Below are 13,255 nucleotides of genomic sequence, written 5' to 3'. Positions count from 1 at the left end.
AGCTTCCACTAGATGTCGGCCTATGCACAGCATGTGAATCTAAGCAGATACATTACTCACCGTAATCGTATTTCTGATGCTTGTATCTGCTTAGATTCACATGCTGTGCATAGGCCGACATCTAGTGGAAGCTGCAGAGTATTAGTTTGTTTTTCGAAACTCGAAAATGGGCGTCGACACAGGGCGTGCCAGTAATACTATCCCTAGTGTGACTTCCACTGTACCCATGATCCCTCACGCGTCAAGGTCCCTCAGATTGTGTTTTTCCACCATGCTAGACGGACGCGTATAGCAGAGTTCCTTTCGGCGATAATCCATTGACTTTATATAATTACGATAGTTTTTCTTTCTATCCTTTCATCGACTGCCATAACACCACGCAGAGGAAAGAGAAAGAAAACTGCCCGGCTGAGACCATCGCGACGGACTGTACGGCATTGGAAGGCTGCCCCGGGCCTCGGCCCAGACAGTAGGAAGAGAGGGGGAGACGCCATTTTTAGGAGGCCATTTGCATAACCCATAATTATGGAAAATACACAATTTAAGTTTTGCCCTAAGTGTAATCGCAAATTCCCCTGGGTCGACTAACACTCAGTTTGCAATTTGTGTCTCCCGAGAGACCACGTCGAAACGTCTTGTCGAGTGTGCAGGCTCTTCAAGCCTAAGGCTTTGAAGGACCGTTCCACAAAACGCTGGGCCCACTACGCCAGGAAACTCGAGGCCATGGAAGTAGAGGGAGCCTTCAGCGATGGCACCGACGCCGTACTTTCGGACGGAGCGGGCATTGGAGTAACTTCGGCTACTTAAGCGCAGGCCCCCGACCCCGTAGGACAGGTCGGCGGCCCTGTTGTGGGCACTAAACTCGGCGGCGGCAGCGCTACAAAAGCACACACCACCAAGCACATAAGCCCCAGTTGGCATTCGACAGATGAGTCGAATACTCGACAACTTTCGACACCCCATGAACGGTCCACAGAGTCCCGGTCCTCTGGGCACTCTCGTTCAAGATCGCCACACGACAGGGTTCAGACATCGAAAGACGGCAAGGGTGTTGCACAGAAAACTCCTTTCGAAGGCCGTTCGTCCGCGGACGAAGCCTCGGCTCCCACACCTGAAGTTAGATGTTCATCATCTGATAAAATGTCAGGCCCCAAAAAGTCTGTTAAACACTCCTCTGGGCCCCAGGGTGGGGAAAACACCATAAAAAAATCCTCTAATACCCCTCATAGGGACAAGAGTCCTACTAGAGATAGGTCATCGCAAAAGGGAATATTGTGCAAACCCATAGAGAAACCGAAGGACTCTAGGCCAAAGGTTATACCTCCCACTAATGAAGATATGGGTATTACCACTCATCCCATTGTAATCCCAAGTTCAAAGGAATGGTCTTCGCAAGATATCGAAAGGGTTATGCGAAGAATGACCTTTATAAAAATGTCTTTGAAAAAAATACAGATTACCTTCAAAGTTTCCAATCCACTCCTCCCACCTCAGCCCATTCCGGCTCACTAGCCTCTGCCTCCCTACCCCCTGCTAAGAGGTCTCGCTCTGATATCCCCGTATAAAGCAGAGTTGTAGATCTGTATGACCCTGAGATAGATCCAGAAGAACAGGAAGATCTTTCATTTGTGGAAACATCTGACCCTCAACTTATTGGAGAGGATACAGATGACATTTATTATGGGGATGATGAGGACCCAGACACAGACCAGGAAGCAAACATGTACTCCTTAGATTTCCTATTAATCAAGACCCTCAAGTGGTAGATTCCCCCATCGACAATCAACCTCTCCTCAATGATGAGACTTCGCTGAACAATTGTTGCGGGACAAAAGGGCAGTAGGCCAGTTTATCCCACTGCTAAAATCGGTGCAACGCAGAATTCAACCTTCTTTAGAAGCACCCAATCTCACACGGGTCGTTAACCCGCGTGTGGAAAAACTGTTCAGGCCTGCACCTTCAGACCACTTATACATAAGAGGCCAATTAAAACCAGACTCATTGGTGGTGACCACCAGAAGGAAAAGAGCTGGCACACCCCTTGCTTCCTCCGAGGCACCACTGGATAAGGAAAGCAAGAAAATATATGCAATGGGTAGAAAGGTCGCTTCTTCAGCAGCCTACCAGACGAGAATAGCCAACAACGCTACCGTTTTGGCAAATTATAACTGCCATAAGTGGGCGGAGGTTTCTGCGTGACTTTCGTCCGCCCCGTAGCCACTTAAATCTCAACTAGCTCAAGTGGCTGCAGACAGAAAGGCTTTGTCTACTTGTCTCCTCAATTCGGATTTCGATGCAGCGGACAATGCCGGGAGGGTCATTGCAGAGGGGACTATTAGAAAAAGACATGCATGCATGGCTTCGCCAATCAGGCTTTAGGCCAGAAATTCAAGCCACTCTGATTAATATGCCAGCGGAACCTAATGTGCTCTTTGGCAAGGCCGTAGAAGATGCACTCAAGACAGTGAAGGATGAGTATGACACTCTAAAATCTTTAGGTCCGCTCACAAACAAACCTACTGGTCAAAGGGGTAACAGTAATTTTCACCGTTTTCGGGACCAAAATTCAGAGGATCCGGCTACAGTCAATGCCAAGGTTCCTATGGCAACAATCCAGGACAAGCCTTCCAAGGCTATCCACGAGGACAACATAGAGGTCTTGGTAATCGGGGCAGAGGCTCTGCTCGAGGTGGCACCCCACCTCAGAGCAAGGGACATTCCGCTCTCGGTACCCTCCCAAGCATCTCCAGTCGGAGGACGCATTTCCAACATCACCCACTCATGGGAGGTTATCACCTCGGACAGATGGGTGCTGGCCACGATAGCAAGGGGCCACTGTACAGAACTACTCCAACGTCCTCACGACCACCCTCCACGACAGAAGGTCCACTCGGAAGAACATCAGAGGATCCTTCTGGAAGAAATAACAGCGCTTCTATTAAAGGACACCAAAGAAGTGGTCCCAATCAACCAGGTAAGCAGGGGTATTTATTCAAGTTATTTTCTTGTGCCTAAAAAAATAATCTAACAATGAGGCCTGTATTAGATTTGCACGCTGCAAACAAGTATGTCAAGCCACAAAAGTTCTGCATGACTACGCTACAAGAGGTAATCCTGCTACTAAAAAAGTGGGATTACATGGCAACACTGGATATGAAAGATGCCTATTTTCATATTACAATGTTCCCAGCGCACAGAAGATTCTTGCGTTTCAAGATAGCAAACAAGCACTACCAATTCAAGGTGCTGCCCTTTGGAATAGCCTCGGCTCCAAGGGTATTCACAAAGGTACTGGCGGTAGTGGCAGCGCACCTGCGCAGGGGAGCAATCCCAGTGTACCCTTACCTGGACGACTGGCTCATAACAGGGGAAGCTCCTCTGATTCGCAGACAAAACATCCAAACAATCAACCTCCTCTTCCAATTGGGCTTCTCAGTCAACGAGAAAAAATCAAGCCTAGGGCCAAGCACTTCCAAAGAGTTCCTAGGAGCTATCCTAAACACAGAGGAAGGATTGGTCTTTCCCTCAGAGGAAAGAGTAAAAAATGTGTTACTGCAAATACATTATCAGGCTGGCCGCCAGATAAGGTTGCACAAAGCAATGCATTTAATTGGCATGATGGAATCTTGCATATACCTGGTTGCTCACCTGTGCATGTGTCCCATACAGGAGTGGTTGGCGAAACAATGGTCTCAGGCAAGCGGTCAGTGGGATGATCTGGTGGTCGTTTCACCAACACTGGTACAATATCTTCGCTGGTGGACGAGAGAAAACATGACGAAAGGGAAACCCTTCTACGACCCATAGATGCAAGCAGTGGTCACATTGGACGCCTCACTGGCAGGGTGGGGGAAGCTCACTACCTTCACCACACAGCCCAGGGTCTGTGCTCCCACACTGCAGCTCAGAACCACATCAATGTGCTGGAACTTTTGGCAGTATTGAAAGCCCTTCATGCGTTCGAACCCCATTTAACAAACCTGTCGGTGCAGATCCTAACGGACAGCACCACAGCAATGTTTTATATCAACAAACAGGGGGGTACACGCTCTCCAAATCTATCCAGACTTGCACAGAAAATCTGGAAATGGGCACTCAGACGGAAAATATTCCTGTCATCACAACATGTTCCAGGGGAACTCCACGCTCTAGCAGACTCATTGAGCAGAGATCCCCTACCAGATGAACACGAGTGGCGTCTTCACGAAGAAGTCGTAGAACACCTCTTCTCTCAATGAGGTTTCCCAACTATAGACTTATTCGCCACAAGTGAAAATCGTCAATGCCCAGACTTTGCGTCCAGGTTCCCCCAGCCAGGCTCCAAGGGATTGCCCTATGGATGAACTGGTCAGGGAAGTTCGCTTAAGCTTCTCTCCGCCACCCCTCCCCCCGGATCCTCTCATGAGGAAGGTGGTGAACAAGTTGCACAAGGAATCGATGACGCTGATCCTTGATGCTCCTATGTGGGCAAGACAACTGTGGCAGAGTGGCGATTTGCAATCCCTTCAAACTCCTGTGCCAGTACAACCTATTCACCCAGCACGGAGGACTAACCGTGCACCCACAGCCACACTCCATGAACTTGGCAGCATGGCTCCTTAAGTCATAGAGTTCGGACATCTCAATCTACCACAGAGATGTATGGATATCTTGAAGGTATCAAGAAAACCAAACACTAGGCACTGTTACTATGATAAATGGAAACGATTCGTAATTTGTTGCCTGAATAAGCAAATAAACCCCATTGATTGTACTCCATCTAACATTCTAACCTGTCTGCTCCACTTACTAAAGGCAGGATTAGCGTTCAACTCCTTAAAAGTGCATCTGGCGGCTTTGTCAGCATACACCACTTCCCATAACAAGTTCTCATGGTGGAAGGTACCAGTCATCAACGCATTTATGGAAGGGCTAAAGAGACTCCACCCTCCACTCTAACCCACTGCCAGGTTGGGACCTTAATGTGGTACTCGCTAAGCTAGTGGGACCCCCTTTCGAGCCTATGCACAAGTCTAGTATCAAACACCTGACTTATAAAACTGCCTTCTTAGTAGCCATCATTTCGTAAGAAGGGCCAGTGAAATCCAAGCTCTCTCAGTGCAGGATCCTTTCACTACTATACATCAGGACAAACTGGTTTTACGTACTCACCCTAGGTACTCACCTAAATTAATCTCCAAATTCCATGTAAACCAGTCTATTGAACTACCGGCTTTCTTCCAGGAACCCAAAAGCTCTGCTGAGGTAAAACTCTGCACACTAGATGTGAGGAGAGTGCTCCTCTACTACATAGACAAAACCAGACCGCTAAGAAAGACAGATCAACTGTTTGTCTCCATAGCGCCAGGCAGAGAAGGAGACCGCATCTCTAAAAATGCCATCTCTAGGTGGATAGTCGGATGTATCCAACTGTGCTATTACCTATCTAATAAAACACTGCCTTTTATGCCAAGGGTACTGGAGCCAGTCGGGCTTTCATTGCAAATGTCCCCTTAGACAGCATTTGCAAAGCAGCTACATGCCGCTCAATGCATACTTTCACACAGCACTACTACATTGACACTCATTCCAAGACAGATCCACGAGTAGGACAAGCGGTTCTAAGACATTTATTCGCTCATGAACTGTCTCACATCCCACCTCCTCCTCCTTCCACTGCTCGCTAATCTATGCACAGCATGCCTCAGAAGGGATACATTACTCTCCGTAAACATATTTCTGATGACTCTATCTGCTTAGATTCACATGCGACCCACCCTTCTTCCCCTCGGAGAGAAGGCGCATGGATGCTTATGAGCTTGTCTGATACTTATCTGCTTGGATACAACTGTACTCGCGCTACACCTCATGCTACCTCATGTCAGAAAAATAACAATCTGAGGGACCTCGATGCTTGAGGGATCATGGGTACAGTGGACGTCATGCTAGGGATAGTATTACTGGCACGCCCTGTTGACGTCCATTTTCAAGTTTAGAAAACAACTGTAATACTACGTAGCTTCCACTAGATGTCGGCCTATGTACAGCATTTGAATCTAAGAAGATGCAAGCATCAGAAATATGATTACGGTGAGTAATGTATCATATATATATATATATTCCGGTAGGATGCCACATTCACCAATATGCACAAAGAGAAAATTCAACGCTTGGCCCCACATGCCTGGGAAAGTCTTTGAGTGATTTGCAGGTGCCGGCTGGGCTAGCAGCTCAGGAATTGTGGAGCCTCTCTATAATCTTAGATATTTCGCTCACTGATACTTTGCACACCCATTTAGATGAATGCAGGGCTAGGTCCTCATCGGTGTACGTGCCCCCAATGTTGACTCTATGTGGGTACACCAAACCTTGTCTAAGACACTATTGATAGGCACATCTCTCTTAACTGTCCCCCTTAGCGCTGTCCGTATGCCAATGTGATTTCCAGTGTTGGCAAGGTTCGCTGTCTGTTGACATATTTCCATCTCGCAACGTCTGTGGTGGTTTCTCAGCCACCTGCAATACTCAGTTTTAACCCGCATGATCTCTGCCGTGATTTCTACAGGAATGTACAGGTCCTGCACCTGGCAGAGAACTGTAGCTATGCTTCTGCGTAGTTGTGTTTTTGCAGCTGTTATTCAACTATCGTAATGTTGTCCCTTTTTATGATCTTTAGTCCACCTCTCTTGTATGTTCTTATAATTTCCTTTCTTTTTTATAGCATCCTTAACACTCAAGGTGAGCTTCAGAAAATCTGGTCGTCTATTCTGACTGTTATCATCATACTGATTGATAAATACAGGTAATAGCTCAGCTATAAACCTCCTGAGCCTCGTTTAGATTTGCTGCATTCCATTGAATGCGTTTTGGCCATTATTATTATTACTTATTTGTTTGTTTATATGTTTATAAAGCTAATGTTTAATGTATATAACCCCATTCTGCTCCCTTGAGTGTGACACGCCATTTTTCAATGTGGATTTTAATAATACACATAGTGGCTTGTGGTCACTTTCATGTCGTGTGGCAACTGCCATGTCTTCTACCATGGCTAAAGCTGCTATGTTTGCAATCCTAGTCTATAGTCTATGCACTATTCTCACTCACTCGCGTGAATGCTTTATGGGCATCTCCTGGGCAAAGCCTGTTTAACCCATGGAAAACATAGGAGTTGGCCCATGCTTTGTCTTGTCGATTTTTAGTTTGAGGGTTTAATCGGAGCAGATTCGCTCACATGAGTTCAGTCTATATTATTTGCCTCTGTTGGCATTGAAATCACCAATTATTCATACTGGTTTAAGGCAGTTTATCTCCTTGCATCTTCTTCACTGTAGCAACTTTGTGTTTTGTTGTTGTAGCGTTAGGCGGGTCATATGCATTCACCAGAAACGTCTCTGTCCAATTAATAGCAATTTCTGCCACTTATGCCAATGTAGATGACCCTATAAATTCACTCCAAACCAATGGGTTGTAATCAATAGCCCCTCCTCCCCCGTTGGCACAACCAATCGGTCCCTTAGTAGCTGGCACTTGTAAGGTGCTCCTACCGTCAGTGTGACATGTCTCGGTCATCCATGTTTCTTGTAACACTATATAATACTGAAGAGATCCATCGATTTCAAGAGGCCATCTTCGGCTGGGAGATGTGAAAATCCTCTAGTATTCCAAGAGCATATGATCGTGCTGTCATCAAGTAATCAAAGAAAAATTTGTTTTAAAGGCGGCAGGCAGCTATTACATGTGTTGCACTCGCCATCTCTGGCAACTTCAACACTCGGTTTAGCGTTACTATTACGATAATTTACTCTTATGCCAGTTTCTAGTGTCGCATTGTTGTTAACTACCACATCTCTGGTTTCGTTACTGCTTCTCATGGGGACAGTTCTTGCAACCACACCCTCTTGTTCATGAGTTAGCAATCTAATTCTAGGGTATTCCAGGTTAATGTTGTATGTTCCATGAGCAATTGTCCTATATGTTTTTTGCTGTCATTTGTACAATCTTACAAGTATACCCCATGCGATATATCTTTTTTTCATATTGCATGACATATTCCAAAATGGTATCAGTAGCAAACCAAACATTTGCTATTGGGATTTTTAGGTGTTCCAATTGGTCAACAATCTTGATATTGTTAGAAGTTAACACCCGCAAGGCAACTGCAGTATGCAGAACGCATAACATGGCCTCTCTATTAAGGAGGTGAGGGGCGCGGGGTAAGTGTTCCACATGAGACACTGGTGTAATTTGGAGTGCACTAAACTCTTCACTTAGGTCAATATAAGTATTTTGATCTTTAGTTGTCTTTTGTTTTTGGGACTGGTTAGTCCAGCACTCAGGAAGTTTAGACTGACCAATTATACATGTTTGAGTGGCAGTGCTCATTGTTATTTTCCCATTTATCTCTTTACTAGCTTGCGGCACAGTCTTAACGTCGTTCTGGCTGCATGCTCATCTTTGCTAGAAAATAGGCATTCTATATCGTCCAGTACCTCTTCATTAATTTTGGAGCATGTATTAATTTGTTTTTTTACACATTCATTTTTCTCTTTAATTTTAGTAGGTTTACTATTCACCTTTGCATTCAGTTACTACATTGTTTATTTGCCTATTGGATCGATCAACAAATTTCAGTCTGCTTCAATCTCTCTCTATACAAGCTATTTTTACTCATTTTGGGTCGACTACCATACATGATAGCTTGGGAGATAAATGTTTTCTTCTGTTTCTCACATGTTTTTATATTTGCTACAACTTCATGAAATTTGTATGTGAGGTCTGTTTCTCTACTGGATTGGAGCTAGTTGGTGTTTGATTAGATGTATCATCAGTGTTTGTACTTTGTTCTCTAAGTGTCTTTCTATTCTGGTTAATAGATTTGTCTAGTAATAAAGATTGCACATCTAGTTTCTTTTCTAATTTATCGCATTTTTCTACCAATGTCGCCAGTAGATTTTCAACTGTTAAACATCACACTTGATGTAATACTTGTGCCGCTAAAATTGTCATTACTGTGGTCACTAGCGAAGTTTTTCTGCATGAAATTTAACACCTCTCGAATTTTGATGCATTTCAAACGTAGTGTCTGTATGTCTGTATAATATAATGTATTTTAGAACAAGTTATTTTATATGGTATTTGGAATGAAAACTGTTTAGGTGTTACAATGGTAACCAATGTGATTGTTTTAATATACATTTTGTAATAGTTCTCTGAACTAAATACACATACAAATAATAATCATCCAATGAGCCACATAATAATGCACGAGATATGAGAAAAACAAAAGTTTATTATATGCACACACAGCCTAGGCTGGGGAATTATCAAAAAGACATTCAACATGGACACTGAAAATGGCTGCATTTATAGGAAAAGACAGAAGAGAAATAACAAACAAATGTTACAGATTATTCACAAATCACCAGCCTGTGATTGGGCATTGTCATTTGCACTACAGGTAGATCTATACAATACTTAGCCCTATTGGCTCATTCTAACCTTGTGATCATCACAAGACAACAGTTTATTAATTAATCGACACTCTGATCATCTTTCTTCCCATTATGCTGATTGGACGCTGCGTTTTATAATTTGTATGCTCTAGACTTAATAGGTGTGTTCCAAGAGGAGTATTCGTGGAGTGAGTGACTTGATAACATTCAACTAATCCCTGTGTGAGATGTGACATTGTGACAACAAAATGATAACTTTACTTCCTCTTCCCAAAGACCTCATTGGTTGGCACCTTCTTACCGTTCCCACCATTATGAACAGTACATTGCCAGTTCAATAATGCAACTCCTCATTGGAAACATTACTCGCTTCCCCTTCCTTTCTCATGGTTTTGTATGATTTCACTTGCTCTGCCATTGACTTTATGAACTCGGGCTTAAGTGTTTGCAAATTCCATTCTCTTTCAAGGCTTTGAATGTGTATGTGGCTTGCGGTGTTCATTCAATTAGTGTAAGAGTTCACTTGTCAATTGCTATCATTATGGATTCCCCTAATGATTCCCTCACTAAAGTTAAGTGTTTCTATACTTGATAAAGTTATGTGGTTATACTCCTACATCAGGTCTGCTTTTTATGGCTTACTTGCCTCTCAGGGATACTACTTCATGGCTATTAGTGCATTGTTGAGCTTGCATAGGGAATTATATATGCGTGGGGCTGATTTTTCTTTTTTTTCTTTTTTAAATTTTTTTTTTTTTAATGCTGTGTGCCTTTTCACAGAAACTTTAAAAGCTTGTATTTTCGTACACGCTGGGGCCGTTGGATGTATTCCCCAACAGGGCCCAGTGTTTATAATAAGTTTTGTTAGTCGATCAGCCACAGGGATGTTAGAGATGCCTACTGCCTTCACTGTTTCAGAGGATAGTGGGACATTCGGGTATCATTTAGATTTAAGGGCAGACTTGCTAACTCTGGTGTCAACTAAACGAGGTGAATTCCTTCCTTCTACTCCACACTGTACATATGGTCCATCCTGGTCTACGGGTAGCAGATGGTCAATGAGAACATCCTCTGCCTCCGGTCATAAGGGATCAGAATCTACTATTGGTGGTTGGGGCTGACCAGATGCGGCAAAGATTTGAGCATTCGGGTTTGGGAATGTGTTGGGGGTTGTGGCACACTGATGAGGAAATCCTTCTGGTGCACTCATGCCAAGCGCCTAAATAAAACCCTTGACTTGAGGACTAGAATTTAAATTATGCTGGTGTCCATAGGGGCACTAATTCTTCCTATGTCCTGTTTGCTTTCAATACTTCCATATAGACGGGCCAGTGTAGTATCCAGGGAGCCCTGCATACTCCTGCTATCCTGGTGGCTGCTGTTGTCCTGGTGGTGTTCAGCCCTTGCTGCCCCTCTTGTCCAGCAGGGGTTGGCTGTGGGCTCCTTCCATTGCCTCTTCCTGAATCCTCCTTGAAACCCATCCCTTGGTTGCGCCTGTACCTGTACGGTCTGCATTTGCAATGTCATTAATTTATTCTCCATGTTCGTTCCTTTGTTTGCGACACGGTACACAATGATTCCAAACCACAACTAGCTCTGTCAGTGTCTTATTCTGCCATCCAGTAGATCGTTTTGAGTTGCTCCTGATTCTTAGGCTGCAAACCAGAAACAAAGTAATTGGCTAATGCCCCCTTGCACAGTCTCATCAGGTGAATCTTAGAATATGGTGTAGCCATTTGGATTCCATTAGCCGAGAATATCATCTTAAAACGGTCGCCATTGAAGATGTCCAATAATGACTAGAAAATATAATCTCCTTTAGCAAATATGTGAAGTTGGAATACTAGACACAATCTGATATAATCGCAGCGTGAAAGGTAATCGCCATCATTCTGAAGTAAATGAAACTTCGAAGGGATTGTGTCCTCCGACGTATTCCTCATCTTAGATATCTCCTTCCAGCTCTGCTGGCCTCGGAAAATTTTTTCACTAGAGGGCGCTGCGCGTCGACGTCCTTCGAGTCGATGTCCCTCGACAGCCGCCGTATCGACGTTCGACGTCATCCTGCCTATAAAGGCCGCACGCAGCGTCCGTTGCTCAGTTCCGTTTTTCCGCGCTTACTCAGTGCCTCGGAATACCGTTGCTCAGTTCTTAGTCAGATTAATCCTATTTACCTCGAGTTATTCAATCCGTACTCGATGGCTTCCTCGTCGGAACCGACAACTCCTCGATCCGGCTTCAAAAAATGTCGAGATTGTGGGAAAAAGATGTCGTTGACCGATCCTCACAGAATTTGTCTGTGGTGCTTGGGAGCTGAACACCATTGTTCGGAATGCGAGGACTGTATGTCCATGACAGCTAAGGCCCTGAAGGAGCGTAGGGGGAAGCTGGAGAAAGGTAAGAATTTTAAAGCTTCTTCTTCGTCGACGAAGTCGAGACATTCGTCTCCTCGTCACCATTCGCGCTCCAGGTCTCGGAGTGGGTCTCATCACTCCTCGAGATCGAAGCACTCGAAGAGGAGACGTCGAAGATCCCCTTCTCCGTCTTCCTCTTCCTCTGTTTCGCCAAAAAGAATCCCTTGCCCCACGAAACATAGTTCCCGGGCTGAATGGGAGGAATTCCGAAAGAATATGATGAGCGTCTTCGAGAAAGCGGCCTCGACCCCCTCGAAGACTGCCGAGAGCGATGCTCTGGTCGAAAGACCCGAAGGTCAAAAACGCCGCGAGTCGCAGTACCCGGCGAAAGAAACCTCTCGAGCGCGTTTCGAACCCTCGAGCAGGACTATGACCTCCAAACCTTCCTCGAAGGTTCCGTCGACGTCGAAGTCGATGTCTTCGACGCCGTTGTCGAGGGGACCTTCGACACACGGGTCTGTCGACTCGACACCGGCGTCGACGCCAAGAAAAGTCACGGTTACCACACATCCAGTGACTATCCCCAGGCCCTCGACGTCGATGGCGTTGATATTGTCGAGTAGAATTCCAATTCTGTAGAGGTCCTCGAGGCCTCCACCTCTGTTTTCGACGCCACGCTCGAAGCCTTCGGCGTCGACGACATCGACGCTTTCGAGGCCAATAATGACAAGTTCGGCACCCTCTGCCTTGGAAATGGGATTTACTCCCTTTATGAGTTCAGAACAATTGAGAACTATATCCTCAATTTTAGAAGAGGGTGAATTGTCTGAACAAGACACATTTGAGTTACAGGGACCTGTAACCCCAGTTAGAGAGAAATTTTCCTCTGAAGAGCGCAGATTAAAGGATCTTCATGATTCTTTACATGAGGCAAGTGGGTTAGACACTTCCCCTGAGGTGGAGTTTGCTAAACCAGACCCGGGGGAGCATGCTGAAACCCCCTACAGAGCCTTAATGGCCAGGATTACAGAGTTCATGGGGTGGTCTGCACCTTCACAATCTTTCCAACAAGATGACCTCACGGATATTCTTGACAAAGGCCCACAAGAGGATCCTGTGGTGCCCTTTCATAAAGCTCTTCAGAGAAAGATCATGACAAACTGGGAAACCCCAGATGTAATACCAGCAGTAAATAAAAAACTGTCTACAAAGTACAGGGTATCTTCCACAGACCCAGAGTTTTTGTCTAAACACCCATCCCCAGAAAGTCTGGTGGTACAAGCAGCATCCTCTACCGATGTCAAGACGGCTTATCCTACAGTCCCACAGGACAGGGACGATAAAAAATATGATGCTATGGCAAAGAAAGTCTTTTCAGCATGTAGCATGGCGTTAAAGTCTGTTAATGCTACTTGCACCCTTGCTAGGTTCAGCCATACACTTTGGGAGTGTGCTTCTACAGCGGCT

At 45.1% G+C, this 13,255-nt stretch overlaps 1 protein-coding gene across 4 annotated transcripts in view; it reads left to right on the top strand.

Moving 5' to 3' along the window:
* The window catches only part of VMP1 (vacuole membrane protein 1), a 1,390,334-nt gene that overhangs the window by 105,848 nt on the left and 1,271,231 nt on the right, over window positions 1-13,255 (top strand). The window contains exon 2 of one of the 4 annotated variants that reach the window (XM_069615112.1): window positions 6,701-6,781. The exons of the other annotated variants lie outside the window; for them this stretch is intronic. The gene's annotated coding sequence lies outside the window, so the exon portion shown is untranslated. The remainder of the gene's footprint in view (window positions 1-6,700; window positions 6,782-13,255) is intronic. 4 annotated transcript variants of the gene reach the window in all.

This window comes from Ambystoma mexicanum, chromosome 9 (assembly GCF_040938575.1).
Source record: "Ambystoma mexicanum isolate Mex_15411 chromosome 9, UKY_AmexF1_1, whole genome shotgun sequence".
NCBI classification, from domain to species: domain Eukaryota; kingdom Metazoa; phylum Chordata; class Amphibia; order Caudata; family Ambystomatidae; genus Ambystoma; species Ambystoma mexicanum.
Note: the sequence above shows the minus strand (reverse complement) of the source record. Positions and strands in the feature narration are given on the sequence as shown.